Source organism: Pristiophorus japonicus, chromosome 27 (genome assembly GCF_044704955.1).
Source record: "Pristiophorus japonicus isolate sPriJap1 chromosome 27, sPriJap1.hap1, whole genome shotgun sequence".
In the NCBI taxonomy this organism is placed as follows: Eukaryota; Metazoa; Chordata; class Chondrichthyes; family Pristiophoridae; genus Pristiophorus; species Pristiophorus japonicus.
The window spans coordinates 4,805,779-4,818,953 of record NC_092003.1 but is presented as its reverse complement, the minus strand read 5'-3'; the positions used below and the strand labels follow the sequence as shown (position 1 = coordinate 4,818,953).

Here is a 13,175-nt window from a genome sequence, read left to right as displayed (position 1 = left end):
TCTCTGTAACCTCCTCCAGCCCTACACCCCTCGCTATCTTTGTAACCCCCTCCAGCACCACAACCCTCCAAGATATCTCACAATGGCCTGGTGCATATGTGCCTGATGTCGGTGTAGGCCATACAGACCAAGGAGGTTCTGGGTTTGGTTCCTGGTCTGTGGTGATGTGTCCGTAAGTACATATATATAGTGTCTGCATCTGCCTGAGCCCTGGAATTCCCTCCCTAAACCTCTCCGCCTCGCTCTACTCCTTTAAGACACTGCTTAAAACTGACCTCTTTGACCAAGCGTTTGGCCATCTATGCTAATATCTCCTTATGTGGCTCGGTGTCAAATTATGTTTAATTAACACTCCTGTGAAGCGCCTTGGGACGTTTTACTACGTTAAAGGCGCTCTATAAATACAAGTTGTTGATGTTGTAACGTTACATCAGTAACAGATAAAATAATGACACTGATCATCAGGAAAAAAGATGAGCGTGACCAATAGAGAAATAATCTAGTACATGGCAGTTAACCCAGTCTCACACGGAGCTAACCCTGCCTGATCGATCGGGAGAAATGGCTGTTAGCGAAGTTAGTGGGTGAAAACTTGCTGCATTCATATGACATCCTCTGTCCATAATATTAGAAGCATTAACCCAATTAAACAAATGAGTCGATGCCTCTGTTCAAATAACGGACAAAAGGACGCCATATGGACACTTGTCATCCTCTAGTATTGGCACAGTCATTTCTAGGCTCAAAACTGCTTCTGGAAAAACCCACTCCTGACTCGCCGATGACATATTCTTTTTGTTTTACTCTGTCAGATCCTTCAATATTCTGAACGTGGAAATGGATCCGCTGTAAAAAGCGGCTAGTTAGTGTCCATATTGACCTGATGCTGAACATACTGCCCATGGGCAATATTAACTGTGTACTCTCAGTAATTACTGATGTTGGCTTGCTCAACAATGGTAAAAACATCGATATGCAACATCATGATTCATTTCACAGTTAGGTGCAATATTCCCTCTGGACAAACAAACAAAAAAAACATTATTCCTTTTAAATTTGATTGCAAATAAATCTTTTTTTTTTCTCAATACCAATTAATGTCAAATACACAAGTCATTGTTGACATATCAAATCAGAACCGTACAGATCCCCCGCTCTCTTGTCAGCTGTGGCTCAGTGGGTAGCGCTCTCGTCTCTGAGTCAGAGGTTGTGGGTTCAAGTCCCACTCCAGGGACTTGAACACAACAATCAAGGCTGACACTCCAGTGCAGTGCTGAGGGAGCGCCGCACTGTCGGAAGGGCAGTGCTGAGGGAGCGCCGCACTGTCGGAGGGACAGTGCTGAGGGGGCACTGCACTGTTGGAGGGGCAGTACTGAGGGAGCGCTGCACTGCTGGAGGTTCGGTCTTTTGGATGAGACGTTAAACTGAGGCCCTGAAGCTTTCTCAGCTGGACGTAAAAGATCCCATGGCAACTATTGGAAGAAGAGCAGGGGAGTTATCCCCGGTGTCCTGGCCGATATTTATCCCGTAATCAACATAACACAAACAGATGATCTGGTCATTATTGCATGGCTGTTTGTGGGAGCTTGCTGTGCGCAAATTGGCTGAAGTGTTTCCTACATTACAACAGTGACTACACTCCAAAAGTACTTTATTGGCTGTAAAGCGCTTTGAGACGTCTGGTTGTCATGAAAAGCGCGATATAAATGCAAGTCTTTCTTTTTGCTTACAAATTCATTCTGAGAATCCCCAATGGCTGGTAACAGAAACCCCGAGCTCCCCAATAGCACGCTGAGTTGATTCAAGTTTGATTCCTGGGCTGTGCTGAGTTAGCTGTTAGTTGGTGGATGGGCAGGAGGGGCAATGGCCTCAAGGTCCTGTGGTGGAGAGGGAAAGATCAGCCAGGGTTCCTATTCCTCATCGTTATTCAATGATGTCAACTGAAATTGCACGGGTGTGGAGTGCCTGGTGGGGTGCTAGTCGGGCTTGTCTATAATATCTCCCAGAGATTTGGGGGTCCAGGTACGTCCATGAATCATTAAAATGTCATGAACAGGTACAGAGAATTTAAAAAATGTTAATGGAATGCTGGTCTTTATATGTGGATAACTAGAATACAAGGGGGTAGAGGTTATGCTGCAGCTGTACAAAGCCCTGGTTAGACCACACCTGGAGCACTGTGAGCAGTACTGGGCACCACACCTTAGGGAGGATATATTGATCTTGGAGGGAGTGCAGCGTGGGTTTACCAGAATGATATCCGTACCCCAGGGGTTGAAATTCGAGGTGAGATTACACAAATTAGAGTTGTATTCACTGGAATTTAGAAGATTAAGGAATGACTTGATTGAAGTTTTCAAGATATTAAGGACAACAGTTAGAGAGAAACTATATCTGCTGGTTGGGGAGTCTAGGACGAGGGTACATTGTCTAAAAATTAGAGCCAGACCTTTCAGGAGTGAAATTAGGAAACACTTGTACACACAAAGGGTGGTAGAAGTTTGGAACTCTTTTCCGCAAACGGCAATTGATGCTCTAGAGTAATTGTTCATTCGCCGATTGATAGATTTTTGTTAACCAAAGGTATTAAGGGATATAGGACAAAGGCGGGTCTATGGAGTTAGGTTGCAGATCAGCCTTGATCTCATTGAATGGCAAAACAGGCTCGAGGCGCTGAATGGCCTCCTCCTGTTCCTGTTTTTCGCTGACCCACATTCACTTTTCTAGGTTCACAAGTGAATAGAGACCACTTGCACAAGTTATTGACGTCCAACTGGAATTCTGCCCCAGCAAGGCCCTTCAGGAAAGAAGGGAGAATACTGAACAGCAAAAACAGCTAAGAAGCAATAAATAAAGAGGACAAACTGGGGTGAAATGTCTCTTTATCCAACAGGTTCCCAGTCCTGTGTGTGCGCTATTATACCATCTGGCTACATTGTTCTGGAAACCCTTGTCGCAAATCCCTATAAACACGTTTTCTCAATAGACAGCCGCATTCTGTGACTGCATTGCTTGTAGAAAAAACATAAACGACACGACAGAGGCCACTGTAGAAAGCTGTTACCATTTCAATGAAGCCACCTCCCAACTCCTCTGATGCCTGCAGTATCTGCAAGCATTCGTAGCCAGTTCAAGGAAACAGCCACAAATATAGCTAATGGTTGATCATTTCTGTCCGCCCGACAGCAGCGGAATGTTGGAGAATGTTGAAAAAGACAAGCAGCTCAGTTCTTTTATCTCTTGGCAAGCTTGGCGCTGTCGATGTCACATCTCAGTAATTCCTATCCGGTCTATTCCAATACGCGCTGTGATTGCCCGGCATGGCTGTTAGATCCGTTTGGGTCTCAAAGTCTTTGAGCAGCCTATACAGGAAGAATCCGACTTCTATCTCTTCCCATTGCTTTGATCTCCCCTGGCTTTGTAGCAGATTGGATATTGCTGCGCTGCAGCTTAATCCCTTGCCCTGCATGCAGCAGAATGAGATTAAGGCTGGATAGCGCAGAACTGTGTTTATCGGAGGCAGCAGACTCACAAGATGAGAAATGTGGCAGCAAGTGCCGCAACGGCAGTGAGGAGTCAAACTTTCTTCGACGTGTGCACTTTTTAGATTATAGAACCGTTTTGAATCGAAACAGCTTCCATGCTGCCGGACTGGCCCCATTTTTTTTATCATAGGCAGTCCCTCGGGGTCAAGGATGACTTGCTTCCACACTAAAAATAAGTACGCAGGTGATTGATGAACTCATTTTAAACAGTGGAAGATGCCTGTGCGTGAATTCTTTTAACGTGGCACACCAGCCACCACAAGGGCTTGACGGAGCAAGGACTTGGTCCAGTGGCAAGGGGATCCAAGACGACTAGAAACCAGGCTCTGCTCCATGTGCCAATATATACACACAAACTCCAACATACTCCTACTGTGCTCCTTCCTTCCTCCTTATATTCTATTAGCATGGATAGAGGATTGGCTAACTAACAGAGAACAGAGAGTCGGGATAAATGGTTCATTCTCTGGTTGGCAACCATTAACTAGTGGGGTGCCGCTGGGATCAGTGCTGGGATCCCAACTATTTACGATCGATATTAACTATTTGGAAGAAGGGACTGAGTGTACTGTAGCCAAGTTTGCTGACGATACAAAGATGGGAGGAAAAGCAATGTGTGAGGACACAAAAAATCTGCAAAAGGACATAGGCAGGCTAAGTGAGTGGGCAAAAATTTGGCAGATGGAGTATAATGTTGGAAAGTGTGAAGTCATGCACTTTGGCAGAACTAATCCAAGAGCAAGTTATTATTTAAATGGAGAAAGATTGCAAAGTGCCGCAGTACAGCGGGACCTGGGGGTACTTGTGCATGAAACACAAAAGGATAGTATGCAGGTACAGCAAGTGATCAGGAAGGCCAATGGAATCGTGGCCTTTATTGCAATGGGGATGGAGTATAAAAGCAGAGAAGTCTTGCTACAGTTATACAGGATATTGGTGAGGCCACACCTGGAGTACTGCGTGCAGTTTTGGTTTCCATATTTATGAAAGGATATACTTGCTTTGGAGTCAGTTCAGAGAAGATTCACTAGGTTGATTTTGGGCATTGGAACCGGTGGGACCAGTACAAACCGGACGGTCTGCACCTGGCCGGGACCGGAACCAATGTCCTAGGGGGAGCGTTTGCTAGTGCTGTTGGGGAGGAGTTAAACTAATATTGCAGGGGGATGGGAACCTATGCAGGGAGACAGAGGTAGACAAAAATGAGGTAAAAGCAAAAGACAGAAAGGAGATGAGGAAAAGTGGAGGGCAGAGAAACCCAAGGCAAAGAACAAAAAGGGCCACTGTACAGCAAAATTCTAAAAGGACAAAGGGTGTTAAAAAAGCAAGCCTGAAGGCTTTGTGTCTTAACGCAAGGAGTATCCGCAATAAGGTGGATGAATTAAGTGTGCAAATAGATGTTAACAAATATGATGTGATTGGGATTACGGAGACGTGGCTCCAGGATGATCAGGGCTGGGAACTCAACATCCAGGGGTATTCAACATTCAGGAAGGATAGAATAAAAGGAAAAGGAGGTGGGGTAGCATTGCTGGTTAAAGAGGAGATTAATGCAATAGTTAGGAAAGACATTAGCTTGGATGATGTGGAATCTATATGGGTAGAGCTACAGAACACTAAAGGGCAAAAAACGTTAGTGGGAGTTGTGTACAGACCTCCAAACAGTAGTAGTGATGTTGGGGAGGGCATCAAACAGGAAATTAGGAGTGCATGCAATAAAGGTGCAGCAGTTATAATGGGTGACTTTAATATACACATAGATTGGGCTAGCCAAACTGGAAGCAATACGGTGGAGGAGGATTTCCTGGAGTGCATAAGGGATGGTTTTCTAGACCAATATGTCGAGGAACCAACTAGGGGGGAGGCCATCTTAGACTGGGTGTTGTGTAATGAGAGAGGATTAATTAACAATCTCATTGTGCGAGGCCCCTTGGGGAAGAGTGACCATAATATGGTGGAATTCTGCATTAGGATGGAGAATGAAACAGTTAATTCAGAGACCATGGTCCAGAACTTAAAGAAGGGTAACTTTGAAGGTATAAGGCGTGAATTGGCTAAGATAGATTGGCGAATGATACTTAAGGGATTGACTGTGGATGGGCAATGGCAGACATTTAGAGACCGCATGGATGAATTACAACAATTGTACATTCCTGTCTGGCGTAAAAATAAAAAAGGGAAGGTGGCTCAACCGTGGCTATCAAGGGAAATCAGGGATAGTATTAAAGCCAAGGAAGTGGCATACAAATTGGCCAGAAATAGCAGCGAACCTGGGGACTGGGAGAAATTTAGAACTCAGCAGAGGAGGACAAAGGGTTTGATTAGGGCAGGGAAAATGGAGTACGAGAAGAAGCTTGCAGGGAACATTAAGGCGGATTGCAAAAGTTTCTATAGGTATGTAAAGAGAAAAAGGTTAGTAAAGACAAACGTAGGTCCCCTGCAGTCAGAATCAGGGGAAGTCATAACGGGGAACAAAGAAATGGCAGACCAATTGAACAAGTACTTTGGTTCAGTATTCACTAAGGAGGACACAAACAACCTTCCGGATATAAAAGGGGTCAGAGGGTCTAGTAAGGAAGAGGAACTGAGGGAAATCTTTATTAGTCGGGAAATTGTGTTGGGGAAATTGATGGGATTGAAGGCCGATAAATCCCCAGGGCCTGATGGACTGCATCCCAGAGTACTTAAGGAGGTGGCCTTGGAAATAGCGGATGCATTGACAGTCATTTTCCAACATTCCAAAGACTCTGGATCAGTTCCTATCGAGTGGAGGGTAGCCAATGTAACCCCACTTTTTAAAAAAGGAGGGAGAGAGAAAGCAGGGAATTATAGACCGGTCAGCCTGACCTCAGTAGTGGGTAAAATTATGGAATCAATTATTAAGGATGTCATAGCAGCGCATTTGGAAAATGGTGACATGATAGGTCCAAGTCAGCATGGATTTGTGAAAGGGAGATCATGCTTGACAAGTCTTCTGGAATTTTTTGAGGATGTTTCCAGTAAAGTGGACAAAGGAGAACCAGTTGATGTGGTATATTTGGACTTTCAGAAGGCTTTCGACAAGGTCCCACACAGGAGATTAATGTGCAAAGTTAAAGCACATGGGATTGGGGGTAGTGTGCTGACGTGGATTGAGAACTGGTTGTCAGACAGGAAGCAAAGAGTAGGAGTAAATGGGTACTTTTCAGAATGGCAGGCAGTGACTAGTGGGGTACCGCAAAGTTCTGTGCTGGGGCCCCAGCTGTTTACATTGTACATTAATGATTTAGACGAGGGGATTAAATGTAGTATCTCCAAATTTGCGGATGACACTAAGTTGGGTGGCAGTGTGAGCTGCGAGGAGGATGCTATGAGGCTGCAGAGTGACTTGGATAGGTTAGGTGAGTTGGCAAATGCGTGGCAGATGAAGTATAATGTGGATAAATGTTAGGTTATCCACTTTGGTGGTAAAAACAGAGAGACAGACTATTATCTGAATGGTGACAGATTAGGAAGGGGAAAGGTGCAGCGAGACCTGGGTGTCATGGTACATCAGTCATTGAAGGTCGGCATGCAGGTACAGCAGGCGGTTAAGAAAGCAAATGGCATGTTGGCCTTCATAGCGAGGAGATTTGAGTACAGGGGCAGGGAGGTGTTGCTACAGTTGTATAGGGCCTTGGTGAGGCCACACCTGGAGTATTGTGTACAGTTTTGGTCTCCTAACTTGAGGAAGGACGTTCTTGCTATTGAGGGAGTGCAGCGAAGATTCACCAGACTGATTCCCGGGATGGTGGGACTGACCTATCAAGAAAGACTGGATCAACTGGGCTTGTATTCACTGGAGTTCAGAAGAGTGAGAGGGGACCTCATAGAAACGTTTAAAATTCTGACGGGTTTGGACAGGTTGGATGCAGGAAGAATGTTCCCAATGTTAGGGAAGTCCAGAACCAGGGGTCACAGTCTAAGGATAAGGGGTAAGCCATTTAGGACCGAGATGAGGAGGAACTTCTTCACCCAGAGAGTGGTGAACCTGTGGAATTCTCTACCACGGAAAGTAGTTGAGGCCAATTCACTAAATATATTCAAAAGGGAGTTTGATGAAGTCCTTACTACTCGGGGGATCAAGGGGTATGGCGAGAAAGCAGGAAGGGGGTACTGAAGTTTCATGTTCAGCCATGAACTCATTGAATGGCGGTGCAGGCTAGAAGGGCTGAATGGCCAGCTCCTGCACCTATTTTCTATGTTTCTATGAGGAGGTTGACTTATGAGGAAAGGTTGAGGAGGTTGGGCCTCTACTCATTGGAATTCAGAAGAATGAGAGGTGATCTTATCAAAACGTATAAGATTATGAGGGGGCTTGACAAGGTGGATGAGAGAGGATGTTTCCATTGATGGGGGAGACTAGAACTAGAGGGCACAATCTTAGAATACGCGGCCACCCATTTAAAACTGAGATGAGGAGAAATGTCTTCTCTCGGAGGGTTGTAAATCTGTGGAATTCGCTGCCTCAGAGAGCTGTGGAAGCTGGGACATTGAATAAATTTAAGACAGAAATAGACAGTTTCTTAAACGATAAGGGAATAAGGGATTATGGGGAGCAGGCGGAGAAGTGGAGCTGAGTCCATGATCAGATCAGGCATGATCATAGTGAATGGCGGAGCAGGCGCGAGGGGCCATATGGCCGACTCCTGTTCCTATTTCTTATGTTATGTTCTTCCCACAGGACCTCGCTCTACATGGAATTCATAGTATGCAATGTGAGCCTCACAACCCTGGATGTGCAGTTGCTAGGAAGCTGCAAGTGCAACTTTAAAGGCACTATGCATGTGCGTGAATGTTCCACATGCACAGTTTGTTACTAGTCACTCTGCTGGAATCTTTCCTTCAATGGCAAGACCATCAGATCCATCATTTCATTTGAGGAGGGATATACTTGCATTGGAGACAGTTCAGAGAAGGTTCACTCAGTTGATTCCTGAGATGAAGTGGCTGTCCTATGAAGAAAGGTTGAGCAGGTTGGGCCTGTACTCATTGGAGTTTAGAAGAATGAGAGGTGATCTTATTGAAACATATAAGATTCTGAGGAAGTGCGACAGGGTAGATGCTGAGAGGATGCTTCCCCTCATGGGGGGAATCTAGAATTAGGGGGCATAATTTCAGAATAAGGGGTCGCCCGTTTAAGACAGAGATGAAGAAGAATTTCTTCTCTCAGAGGGTCGTGAATCTTTGGAATTCTCTGCCCCAGAGAGCTGTGGAAGCTGAGTCATTGAATATATTCAAGGTGGAGATTGACAGATTTTTGAAATACAGGGGAGTCAAGGATTATGGGGAACAGGCAGGAAAATGGAGTTGAGGTCAAGATCAGATCAGCCATGATCTTATTGAACGGCGGAACAGGCTCAAGGGGCCAAATGGCTTACGCCTGCTTCTATTTCTTATGTGCTTATGTTCAGAATTACTTCATGTTTTTGAAACATTGTGTGTGAGTTTACCGATTCATATTGGGCACTCAAGAGATTGTGCTCAGAGCCGAGCTGATCGCAGGAGAGCAATGCGCTTCTTGGTATGGAAGTCAGGTATGCCAAGCAAGTGAAATCCCCACAGCAGCCCGAAGACTGCTGCTCACATCCAATGTACAGGTACTTGAATGGTAGAACTGATGAATAACATGATTATGTGCCTCGTGGTCCTTTAGTCTGTTGTGTAGAAATCCTCCAAACAGAAATGTATCAAATATGTAGGTTTTCCTTTGTATCTTCAGTTCCCAGTCGGGACTGCCGCAGAAGCTCTGGGAAAGTCTACATAAACTAGGGGTGATCCAAAACTCACCTGCCCGTGTCCTAACTCGCACCGAGTCCCGCTCACCCATCACCCCCTGTGCTCACTGCCCCATGTCCTAACTCGCACCGAGTCTCGCTCACCCATCACCCCCTGTGCTCACTGCCCCATGTCCTAACTCACACCGAGTCCCACTCAACCATCACCCCCTGTGCTCGCTGACCTACATTGTCTTCCAGTTAAGCCACGCCTCAATTTCAAAATTCTCATCCTTGTTTTCAAATCCCTCCATGGCCCCTCGCCCCCTCCCCATCTCTGTAATCCCCTCCAGACCCACAACCCTCCGAGATGTCTGCGCTCCTCATTTAAGGAGGAGGTAGACAGATTTTTGAATAAGGGAGTCAAGGATTGAAGGGAGCAGGCAGGGAAGTGGAGTTGAGGCCAAGATCAGATCAGCCATGAATGGTGGAGCAGGCTCGAGGGGCCGAATGTCCTACTCCTGCTCCTACTTCTTATGTCTTTCGTTTAATCGGGGCTGGGGTTCAATTGGTCTCTGTTCTGAAGTGAATGAAGCTCAACTCATTCCCGGAGATCTTCAGGTATCCCCTGTGATCTGCAAAGCAGCATGAGCTGAGAAAGTGGGCGAGGTCAATTATTTTTTATTCACTTCACTCAGTCCTAGACATCGGATGTTGTAAATGATACTTCACAGGTCCTCTAAAGTAAGTGTCTGCTTATCACCCAGGACCCACTGAGAAATTGTTGCTCCATTCCTGCCGAGTGTCCGTGGAAAATTAGGATCAAAATTGCCACAAAGATTGGGTTCAATTACAAGACGTTTCAACCCTTAAATAATACATGAATCAGAGGGGAAATAAAAATGAAAACAAATGCAAGCTTTTATCTATAAATAAAACAGCAACAAACACAGCCTCAACCTGACTACAAATGGGCACCAGATCGCAGTCACAGAAATTGTTGGTTCGGGTGGTTTCAGAAATGGGACAAATGACACTCCAGCACGACACAAAAAGATACGCAAAGTGACTCTATCCAAACAGCATCAGCAGTATTTAAAATTGCTCAGATCTTTGCTGGTCTGATTTTCTCCTCTCCTGAAGGCATTGACTCCAGGCGCTGACTGCCTTCTCCTACCATACACAAGCGGCTATACTTAATGTGCCAGCCCAGTGAGTGTTGGCAAGGCATTCAACCAGGGAAGCATCGCAGCTGAGCCTGATCCTGCTCTCAGCCAACCTGTGAAGCCTTCTTAAATACCTGTGCTCCCAAGGGATTATGGGATCCCTTGGGACTCTGGGGAATGAGCCCTCTGGTGGCTGTACAGAGTAAATACAAGTCCACATATATAACACTTTCCAATCGGGGTCCTTGAATAGTCATCAGGAGCAGGAAACCTGGCATTTTCTACATTACAACAGCGACTACACTCCAAAAGTACTTAATTGGCTGTAATGCGCTTTGAGATGTCCGGTGGTCGTGAAAGGCGCCATATAAATCCAAGTCTTTCTTTGTTCTTTTGATGCAGGCAGACACATGCTGTGGCATCTTTAATTGCCAAGTCCAGGATTGCCTGTGGCACACGAGAAGGGCACAATGAATCACCTCTCTCCATAATTCCGCCTCCCAGTGTTTCGTTCCTCAGACAGATGGTCTGACCTGTGGGAGACTCATCTATAGCCACCATTAGAGACACATCACGTCACATATCAGCTCGCAAAAGGCAGAAACACGTCTGCACACTGTAATGTATGCACATGTGAGCATGCTCACAGGTTTGTAGAGCTGTTGCACTGTGAGTGGCTTCGCCGGTCAGGTGATCTTCACAAGACTCCATAAAACTCCAGTCAGCTGAGTCCGGGTTCTCCACGATGAGGCGCGCAGCTGTGAACCCGGAAGATCAACAGGGTAGGGTTCAGTTTGATTGTTATACCTTTGTCAATAAACCAGCTAATTCTTTACAGCAAATGTGTAGCTGTGAATTCTTCAGCAAAGAACCCATGAAGCGAATACACTGCTCACACCACATCTCCTCCTCCTCCATTGAGGCATTTTATAAAGCTGCTGCACGATAAATGTTGGGCCTGTAGTTGTGCAGTATGCACATTTGTTTTGTAAAACTCACCTTTCGTCTCTCCCTTTTTGAATTTTCTTGAACGCTGCACGATGCTGACAGGAAAGCAATGCTAGCTGTTATTTTCCTTACAACAGTTGCCAAAGGTCCGTGACCGGCAAACTGGCCATTCTGTAGGTACAGAACAGTAACTATAAAACAAGAGAGTTGCAGTCTCAACTAAAACGTCAGCATCTGTCAGCCGTGGCTCAGTGGGTGGTACTCTCGCCACTGAGTCAGAAAGTTGTGGGTTTAAGTCCCACTCCAGGGCCTTGAGCACAAAAGAAATCTAGGCTGACACTCGAGTGCAGTACTGAGGGAGCACTGCACTGTCAGATGGGCAGTACTGAGGGAGTGCCGCACTGTCGGACGGGCAGTACTGAGGGAGCGCCGCACAGTCGGGGGGCAGTACTGAGGGAGCACTGCACTGTCGGAGGGGCAGTACTGAGGGAGTGCCGCACTGTCGGAGGGGCAGTACTGAGGGAGCGCCGCACTGTCGGAGGGGCAGTACTGAGGGAGTGCCGCACTGTCGGAGGGGCAGTACCGAGGGAGCGCCGCACTGTCGGAGGGGCAGTACCGAGGGAGCGCCGCACTGTCGGAGGGGCAGTACCGAGGGAGCGCCGCACTGTCGGAGGGGCAGTACCGAGGGAGCGCCGCACTGTCGGAGGGGCAGTACCGAGGGAGCGCTGTACTGTCGGAGGGGCAGTACTGAGGGAGTGCCGCACTGTCGGAGGGGCAGTACTGAGGGAGTGCTGCACTGTCGGAGGGGCAGTACTGAGGGAGTGCCGCACTGTCGGAGGGGCAGTACTGAGGGAGTGCTGCACTGTCAGAGGTGCCGTCTTTCGGATGAGACACTAAACCGAGGCCTCATCTGCGCTCTCAGGTGGTCGTAAAAGGTCCCATGGCACTATTTCGAAGAAGAGCAGGGGAGTTATCCCTGGTGTCCTGGGGCCAATATTTATCCCTCAATCAACATAAAAAAAACAGATGATCTAGTCATTATCGCATTGCTGTTTGAGGAAGCTTGCTGTACGCAAATTGCCTGCCGTGTTTCCTACATTGTAACAGTGACTACACTTCAAAAGTATTTCATTGGCTGTAAAGCGCTTTGAGACGTCTTGTGGTCGTGAAAGGCGCTATATAAATCCAAGTCGTTCTTTCTTTAGAAGTGAGTGAGTACAGCCCATCCTGCTAGTCTAGTGAAGGGACTATGTGTCCACTGATGCGTGTGTGGGAGGACAACATTTCTTAAAGTCCTCACCATTAAAAACAAACATTTGTGAGCGTAGTCACTTAACGGCAGCTTGATACGGGGAATTCCATGTCTCTACAATGGATAACAGGCAGGAAGAAAGCAACATCCACTATAGAATCACCTGTCGGTAGCCCTGAGTGTATTAAACACAGAAACATGGGTTTGCAGGAACGAGTAACAAATCTGCAACACAATCCGAGGGTTTACATGTCATGGTGACAGCCAGTTTACACTGCCTACATGAATTTCAAGATTATGTTGTAGCATTGTAGCTGCCTCAGTCTGATATTTGATATAGAAGAGTATGTTGGGATGGCTTAGGTCCTTTCAAATGCATGTTCTTTTGTAACGCATACCTTTCATATCTCACAGCTATTAATGTATGCCTGCCAATTACAAGTGACTATACTCCAAAACTACTCCATTGGCTGTAAAGGGCTTTAGGACATCCAGTGGCCGTGAAAGGCGCCATTGATATGCAAGTCTT

At 46.4% G+C, this 13,175-nt stretch overlaps 1 protein-coding gene and 1 long non-coding RNA gene across 2 annotated transcripts in view; one reads left to right on the top strand and one right to left on the bottom strand.

Annotated features, from left to right (window-relative positions):
* LOC139239431 (uncharacterized) overlaps positions 1–11,047 on the top strand; it is an 86,070-nt gene extending 75,023 nt beyond the window's left edge. Inside the window, exon 3 of the long non-coding RNA XR_011588654.1 lies at positions 10,849–11,047. This is a non-coding gene — a long non-coding RNA (uncharacterized lncRNA). The remainder of the gene's footprint in view (positions 1–10,848) is intronic.
* The window catches only part of LOC139239429 (ADP-ribose glycohydrolase MACROD1-like), a 1,029,639-nt gene that overhangs the window by 348,541 nt on the left and 667,923 nt on the right, over positions 1–13,175 (bottom strand). The gene's annotated exons all lie outside the window — the stretch shown is intronic.